Source organism: Anas platyrhynchos, chromosome 33 (assembly GCF_047663525.1).
Source record: "Anas platyrhynchos isolate ZD024472 breed Pekin duck chromosome 33, IASCAAS_PekinDuck_T2T, whole genome shotgun sequence".
In the NCBI taxonomy this organism is placed as follows: domain Eukaryota; kingdom Metazoa; phylum Chordata; class Aves; order Anseriformes; family Anatidae; genus Anas; species Anas platyrhynchos.
Window position 1 is genome coordinate 8713221 of NC_092618.1, and position 8649 is coordinate 8721869.

The following is an 8649-nucleotide window of genomic DNA, read 5'->3' on the forward strand; positions in this document are numbered from 1 at the left end:
GCCAGCCCCTGAGATAGCAGGGCCTGGGGAGGGAAGAGCAGGGGCGAAGAAGGGACGAAGACCCTCGATTCACGGTTCTGAGGCACTCACGTGCATCGAGGCTTGCCTCACAGGCACCCCTGAGTGGCAGGATGCTCTGGGATGCAGGAAAGGGTGGAGGGTTCCTTGTGCCTTACCTCGCTCAAAAAATAACTGATGATGAAATCACCCAGCCTCTCAATCCTCCTCACAGCTCTCTCACACACAGCTGGGTTTTTGGAGAGGGCAAAGTCCAGCAGCGCCTGCGAGGAGAGAAGTTGCTGGGTTGACAGTGGTCTGCAAATGAGACCTGAGAGGATTCTTTGGAAATTCTTTGCAAATGCCAAACCTCCAAGATATTCTCCAACTCTGTGCTGAAACTGGTCTTTGGACAGTTGAGTACGAAGGCCACCAGCATGGTGTCCATGGCTTTCATAGTCTGCAGGGAGGACAGAAGAGCATCAAATTATTTCTGTGGCCCTCCTCACCCCCAGGAGCTGGCTCTGAGCCCCTCGGGAGTTCAGGGGTGGCTTTGGGGCTAAAAAGCCGCTGCCTGCAGACCTCCTGCAGCACAAGATCAGGTCGGGGAAGGGGCGAGGCTGGGAAAGCAAATCTGGGCCCCGGCCCTGCACTGGTCTCTGGTTGTGTCAGCACGGGGAAGCAAGGCAGCAGCTCAGCAGGACTGGGGGTGCCGGTACCTCACCCAGCACATACCTTGGTGTAGAGCGCTCCTTCTGTCTCTGGCATGTCCGACTTGGGAGGTAGAAAGAAGATGCTCTTGAAGCAAATGTTTAGGAGTCTCTCCTTTTCGCCACACAGTGCTGTTGGCACGGTCTTGCTGAAGAAGAGAGAGAGAGGAGCCTGTTGGACGCAGTGCCTCGAGGCTTATGAAGGAGGACACGGACCTTGGCCAGGCATCCCTGGGAGGGACGGGCAGCCTCCCTGCCAGCTTCAGGGCCACCAGGACATTGCCACCAGGGGCTGGGCACGCACCTGAGGAGGGCGACAGTCTCCATGGCCTTCTGCCGGAATGCTGTGCGCAAGCTGTCCACGGGCTCCTTTTCCAGCAGCGCCTGCAGAGCACAAGCAGGATGAGACCTTGGAGCCGCCGGCACCCAGCAGCAGCAGAGCCAGCGCTGCCCCAGCCCTCGCCTCCCAGGGGGCTGGTGCCGGGGGGCCTTGCCCCTTCCCCAGCCCGCTGCGCATCCTCTCACCATGATGTTCTCCACCAGCTTATGTTTGCTGCAGAAGCCATGCAAGTTCAGCGGCACACCCTTCTTGGTGACACATCTGCACAGATCGCAGATTTTGCTGAGGAACAGCATCTTCTGCTCCTCGTCGTCCTGGCAGCCACAAAGACACCAACAGAGCATTAGGGGGACACCCACGGCCAGCAGGACCAAAGCCTTGAGGGGTCTGGGGCTGTGTGGGACCCCTGGAGGGCAGCGCCAGGAGCACAGCTGTGATGCAAGCGGCTGCCATTACCTTTTCTGTGCCTCTGACATACGCCCTGATGAATTCCACGGCCTTGTCTCTGCACAGTTTCCATGCCTTACCTGGAAAGGAGGAAAGCAAAGAGTGCTGCAGAGAGGGGCTGAATGCAGGGGTGAGGAGAGGAAGGGCCCCAGCCCCAGAAGGCCGTGGGGAGGCCGCGGGGATGCCCAGAGGCTGCAGCAGCTCCGCTGGGAAGAGAGGCTGAGGGAGCTGGGCTTGTGGAGCCTGGAGAAGGCTGCGGGGGGACCTCGCTGCGGCCTCCCCGTGCCCAAAGGGGCCTCCAGGAAAGCTGGGGGGGGATCTTCATCATGGACTGCAGCGACAGGACAAGGGGTGACGGCCTTAACCTCAAAGAGGGCAGGTTTCTTTCGGACAGGCAGGGATTTCTCCCTGGCACAGCCTCCCCATGGGTGCCTCTCGCTGCCCGGCCCCACCGCAGGTAGATGGGATGGGATGGGATGGGATGGGATGGGATGGGATGGGATGGGATGGGATGGGATGGGATGGGATGGGATGGGATGGGATGGGATGGGGCCCCCCAGCTCTCTCCCACACTGGGCCCCCACCTTGTCTCACAGGGACCCTCACTTACCAGCATCCTCCAGCAACTGGGCCGTATTGGTGGGCTCTGACAGGGCAGTGTCCTCTGGCAGGCTGCGTTCCACATCCAGCAGGTCATCCAGGCTCCCCTCGCTGTCCTCAGACAGGATGCTGTCCTCATCTGCGATGTAGCCTTCTTCCAGCAAGCTGTCCTCTGCTGGCTGGTCGCTGCCCTCAGAAGACCAGGTCTCCTGCCAGAACAGGCTGGGCTGCCCGGGGGGCATGCCTCCCTCCTCATCCCATTCAGAAGCCTCCTCTGGAGTGGGAGAGCTCGTAATGAGTAACTGGTGGCTCCTCCGCGTGGGTGTCCGCAGCGGGGGGGACCTCGCTGCGGCCTCCCCATGCCCAAAGGGGCCTCCAGGAAAGCTGGGGGGGGATCTTCATCATGGACTGCAGCGACAGGACAAGGGGTGACGGCCTTAACCTCAAAGAGGGCAGGTTTCTTTCGGACAGGCAGGGATTTCTCTCCTTCACGCCCAGGGCAGTGAGGCCTTGGCGCAGGCTGCGGTGCCCCGTCCCTGGCACTGCCCACGGCCAGGCTGGGTGGGCTTTGGGCAGCCTGGGCTGGGGGGAAGCATCGTGATCGCCGAGGTCCCCCCCAGCCCAAAGCGTCCTGGCATTCTGTGGTGCTGCGGAGGAAGCTCGGCCCCGTCAGCCCAAGCGCCGCTTTACCCAGGGAAGGAGTCCTGGAGTCAGGCAGGGGTCTCTGTGTCCCCAACCCTCCCCACCCCATCCCGAAGACCCTGACTCACTGGGATCCAGCCACTGTACGTCGTCCTGGCTCTCCTCTACCTGGCTGCTGCCCGCTGCCTGAGCAATGGCCTCTGCCGGGCTGCTGTCCTCTGCCAGGCTGTTGTCCTCTGCCGGCAATATGTCCTCTACCGAGGTGCTGTCCTCTGCCAGCAAGCTGTCTTCTGCCAGGCTGCTGTCCTCTGATGGCAAAAAGGCCTCGACTGGGGTTCTTTCCACTGCCAGCAAGCTGTCCTCTGCTGGCCGGTTGCTGCCCTCAGAAGACCAGGTCTCCTGCCAGGCCAGCCTGGGCTGCCTGGGGGGCATGCCTCCCTCCTCATCCCATTCAGAAGCCTCCTCTGGAGTGGGAGAGCTCGTAAGGAGGAACTGGTGGCTCCTCCGCGTGGGTGTCAGCGGCATTGTGGGACTTGGACTGCGCTCAGGGTCTCCTTGAGGCTCCTGTGCTCCTTCCATATCCATCGCTGCCGTGCACCAACACTGAGGGTCCGAGCCACGGCTGCGCTCTTATAAAGCGGAGCCCTGGGGTGTCACCAAGTGACGTCACAATGGGTGCCACTGTGACACGCGCCTGGGCTGGGTGGGCCCCGCATGAGGGCAGGAAGGCTGTGCAGAGGGCCGCATCCAGCTGCGTGGCATTCGAGGCCAAATGCTGGGCGTCACGCTTAGAATCACAAAATATCCCCAGCTGGGAGGGACCCATAAGGATCATGGAGTCCAAAGTTTAAGTTGGGGGCTGGCCTGCCGGAGGGCAGGGAAGGGGAGAGGGACCTGGGGGTCCTGGTGGACCACGAGCCATCCCCTTGGGGCCAAGAAGGCCAACAGCATCCTGGGGTACCTTCTTTAAGGTACTTACGTTATATATGGAGTGGTAATTCGTGGAGAGATGCTGGTTGATATTAATAAAGAAGGGAGAGATGTGGGAGTGTGGCCATGGGGGTCGGCAAGCCCCGTGGTTGATGAGAACACACCCAGCACTGTTTACTTGCCTTTTCTACCTTTTATAGCTTTTATGCCTTTTCTACCTTTTAGAAATATTTGTTTTATAAATATTACAAAATTCAGATTGAGTTGAGACCTCATTTATAACAAATTGGTGACCCCGACGTGATCTTCTTGGACTTTGGATCTGTGACCGGCAAAGGGAGGCGCCCCACACAGTGGCCCTTGCCGATAGCGGTGCTAGAGTCCAACAAGATTTCGAACATAAGAAGCAAGTAAAGAACCAAGAACTCTTATTTTGTGACCCGTAATTCTAGATATGGGAGTCCAACAATTGTTAAAAACTGGTTTATAAATCTTGCAGGGAATATTGTGAAAGCATTCTCTTGTGGTTCAGTTGGCCTTGGCCAAATCTGAAAACAAGACACGGATTAATGATATTCAAAAGAAAATGAGGGATTGTGATATATGGAGTGGTAATTCGTGTGGAGAAAATGGTTGATATTAATAAAGAAGGGGGAGATTTGGGAGTGTGGCCATGGGGCTTGGAAAGCCCTGTGGTTGAGATAAAATTAGACTCTTAACGAGGAGGCCATCAGGAATGTAAAAGAGTTTAGAGGGAACCAAGAAGGGTGATTCAGGAGACTCCATGCAGGCTCGGGTTTCTTGTTCTCCAGCCAGTAAAAAAACGCTGCGCCACACAGCAGCTGGGAGAGTGAGAGGAGTGAGGAACGGCCTTGCAGGCGCCAAGGTCAGTGAAGAAGGAGGGGGAGAGGTGCTCCAGGCGCCGGAGCAGAAGTCCCCTGCGGCCTGTGGTGAGGACCCTGGTGAAGCAGGTTGTCTCCCTGCAGCCTCATGGAGTACCACGGTGGAGCAGGGTTCCACGCTGCAGCGCGTGGAGGAGACCACGGTGGAGCAGGTGGCCCTGCACCGATGGAGGCTGCGGCCTGTGGAAGACCCCTGCCGGAGCAGATTCCGGGCCGGACCTGTAGCCTGTGGAGAGGAGCCCACGCAGGAGCAGGGGGTCTGGCAGGAGCTGCTGCCCATGGGGGACCCAGGTTGGAGCAGTCTGCTCCTGAGGGATGGACCCCGTGCTACGGACCCATATCTGGAGCAGTTCTGGAAGAGCTGCTGCCTGTGGGAAGCCCACGCCGGATCAGTTCATCAAGGACTGCATCCCGTGGGAGGGATCCCACAGCACAGGGGGCGAGAGTGACCGAGAAGGAGCGGCAGAGAAGAAGCGCTGTAGACTGACCATAACCCCCGTTCCTTCGTTCCCCTGCACTGCTCGGGGGGAGGAGGTGGAAGAGGGTAGACGGGGGAGAAGGTGCTTTTGGCTTCTCTCCTTTGTTTCTCACTTCTCTAGCTTGTTAGTAATAAGCAATAAATCTTACCATCTCCCTATGCTGAGTCTGTTTTGTCCGTCACGATAATTACTGTGCCATCTCCTCGTCCTTATCTCAACCCTTGAGCCCTTTTCATCGTATTTTCTCCCCGTTCCTCTTTGAGGAGGGGTGAAGCTCGGCTGCCCACCCAAGTAAAACCACCACACTCTCTCAGAGAGGGGTAAGGATTTTTGCTCAGGACTTGGCAGGGCTGATAGATAGGGCTTTAAACTAGAGTCGAAGGAGGAAGGGGATAAAACCAGACACACCGCTGCTAAGCTGAGGGATGGTGCGCTAGAATCAGAGGGACGGTGTGCTAGTGAGGTCCTGCGGTCAGCTCCACAAGGCGCAGTGTGTAGGGAGGCGCATTTGAAGTGCTTCTACACAAACGCAGGCACTATGAGGAATCAAATGGATGAGCTAGAAGTCTTGGCCCTGTCCCACAGCTACGACATCATCGGCATAAGTGAAACCTGGTGGGATGAGTCCTGTGGCTGGTGTATGGTGGAATTTTCTCCCAACAGAGGCAAACAGCACCTCTGTAGCCCTGCCATGTCACACGACCTCGCTTCCAGTGGCCACACACTTTATTTTTCTGACACGTATTCAACTTGCTGTCGACCAAAACCCCCAGATCCCTTTCTGCAAGGCTGCTCTCCAGCCTCTTCTGCTGGCCCTAAGTGGAACCCTGGGGAACCCCACTAGGGACTGGTCAACAGCCTGATGCAACCCCATTTCTGTAACCCCTTGAGCCCAACCCATCAGCCAACTTTTCACCCTAAACCGCATGTATTTATCTAGCTGTACAATGGACATTTTGTCCAGAAGGATACTGAGAGAAACAGTACTGAAAACTTGATGGAAATCCAAAACCTGGCATCCCTTGCTCAACTAGACGGGTGATGTTGTCATAAAAGGAAATTAAGTTTGTTAAACAGGACTTTCCCCTCATGAACCTGGGTGGGCTGTGATCAACGACTGCGTTGTCTTTCCGGTGTTCTTCAGGAATGCCCAGAAGAGTTTCTCCGTATTTTTACTAGGCTCTGAAGAGAGACTGGCGGGTCTGTAATTATTGGGCTCTTCTTTCTTGCCCTTCTTGAAACCTGTCACAATGATTGCCAGCCTACAGTCAACTTGGACCTCTCTGGGCTCCCAAGACCATTGAAAAATAATTGAGAGAGGTCTCACAAGGACATTAGTCGGCCCTCTGAGAACCCTGGAATGAATCCCCTCAGGCCCCGTAGACTCATATGCATCCAGTGTGGGTTTGGCTAGGAGGTTTTTGTTACCGCACTCATGGCCCCCCAACTCTGGGCCCCTTGGGTCCCAGAGCCCATCATTGCTCTTGAAGACAGAGGCAAAAGAGACATTAAATGGCTCTGCTTCGCCTATGTCTGTGTTTGTGAGGTGACCATCCTCAGCAAGTAAGGGACCAATGTTTCCTCTAGCCCTCCTTTAGCAGTTCACATCTTCAATACACATATTAATGTATATATCTGCGTTGTCGCCCACACTACTAGCCAGGTTCACCCCTGAGCTTTGCCTGCACCAATTTTCTCCTGACAGAGGCAAACAGCACCTCTGTAGCCCTGCCATGTCACACGACCTCGCTTCCAGTGGCCACACGCTTTCTTTTCCCACTTAAGCTCTAGAAGAAGATCCCTGCTCAGCCAAGCTGGCCTCCTGCCCCGCCTGCTTGACTTCCAACATTTTGGAATTGCCTGCTCCTGTGCTCTTAGGAGGTCGTGCTTAAAAAGATGGACCCCGATACCTTCCAAAACAGCTTCTCAGGGGATCTTCCGAACTAGTTCCCTGAGCAGCCTGAACTCTGCCCTCCCCGTGTCCAAAGTTCACAGAATTGGAGGGGTTGGAAGGGACCTCAAGAGATCATCGGGTCCAACCCCCCTGCCAAAAGCAGGCGTACTGGCAGTTTTCCTCCAATCGCCAAAGATTTTTAAATGTGAAGTGTCAATAGAGAGCTATTTGTGTTTGTATGTTCTTTCTTTGAAGTCTCTGATGTCTGGGGGTTTCAGAACAACTGCTAACAACTAGTAACTGTTATGACTTCTGAATGGGACACTATGCAAGCCCCTGATATCTGGCCAGGCGGCCAGGAGATTAAGGAGAAGAAAGAAGCTGAAGGATGGCTAGAAGACAAAACTTGCAGGGAACGCTGTGTAAGCTTTTGACATGCTGCCAAGGAGTACAAAGGGGAAGGACAAGAAAAAAAAACTGAGAGGAAGACTACGAGCCTTCAGCATGAAAGACCCCCAGAGACCCCCAGGGGGACCACCAGAGACTGATGCGCATGCTCCAGTAGGAGGGTTTGGATCCCGGAAGCTAATTATAATAACCCATTTTTTTTAGAAGTAGTAATGAATATGTATCAGCCTAGGAGCATAAAAATCAGCTGCTTGATGTAACTGGTGTGCGTCCTGGTGGAGCAGAGACTCCCGGCGCACCCAGCGCTGTTTGCTTACCTCTATTCCTTTAATAAATTGTAAACTTTGATTATAATCCTATTTTGAAGACTGAGCCATTTATAACACAAGCAACAGGTCTAGGATGGCACCTTTCCTTGTTGTCTCCCTCAGTAGCTGTACCAAGGAGTTGTCATCAAGGTGTGTGAGGAATCTCCTGGACCTGCTTGTATCAGCTGTGTGGTCTTCCCAGTTAACGTCTGGCAAGTTGAAGTCCCCCATCAGGACAAGGGCAGTTGAGCTAAGAGAGGTCTCTCTTAGTTGCTTAGCGAATAATTCATTGGTATCGCAAACACCCACTGCAACATCCAAGTGATTGCTTTCTCCCTTAATCCTTACCCAGAAGCTCTCGGCCACGTCCTTGTGCCAGCCCCTTGCCTCGCCTGCCCTGCCTATCTTTCCTGAAGAGCCCATACCCGTCCATCACAGCACACCAAGTCTCGCTTGTTCTGGGATGGAGCTGAAGCTTCCAGCTCCTCCTGCTTGTCCCTCATGCTGGGTGCATCGGTGCAGAAACATTCCAAATGTGCTCCAGTGTACCCAGCGTGGCATGGAGCAGGCCGAAGGATCTCGCTAGCGCACACTCCCTCCCATTTTGGTGTGCCACTTAGAAGATTCTGTCAGGACAGAACAATAATGGATGATGCTCAGAGGGCCTTACGGGGCAAGTGAGCTTTCCAGAAACACCTTTTACCCTGATCTCCTGGGAGGCAGCAGACTTCTCCATGGGTTGGGTCAGGCCGGCATATGCGGCCCTCTGTTCTGCTCAGAAGGGAGTCACTTATGACAGTAACCCTTCTCTTCTTCTTGATGGAGGTGGTCGTGATACTGGGGAAGGCTGACTTGCCCTAGAAAACCCCTCCAACCTGGATGGACCTTCATGCACATCATCGTTTGTGTGTCCATTACTTCCAGAGTCTGTTGTTTCAGGGCACCTGAAAGGAAGGTGAGGTAGGCAAGGAGGGGTCCGCCTGCTGCCCCGA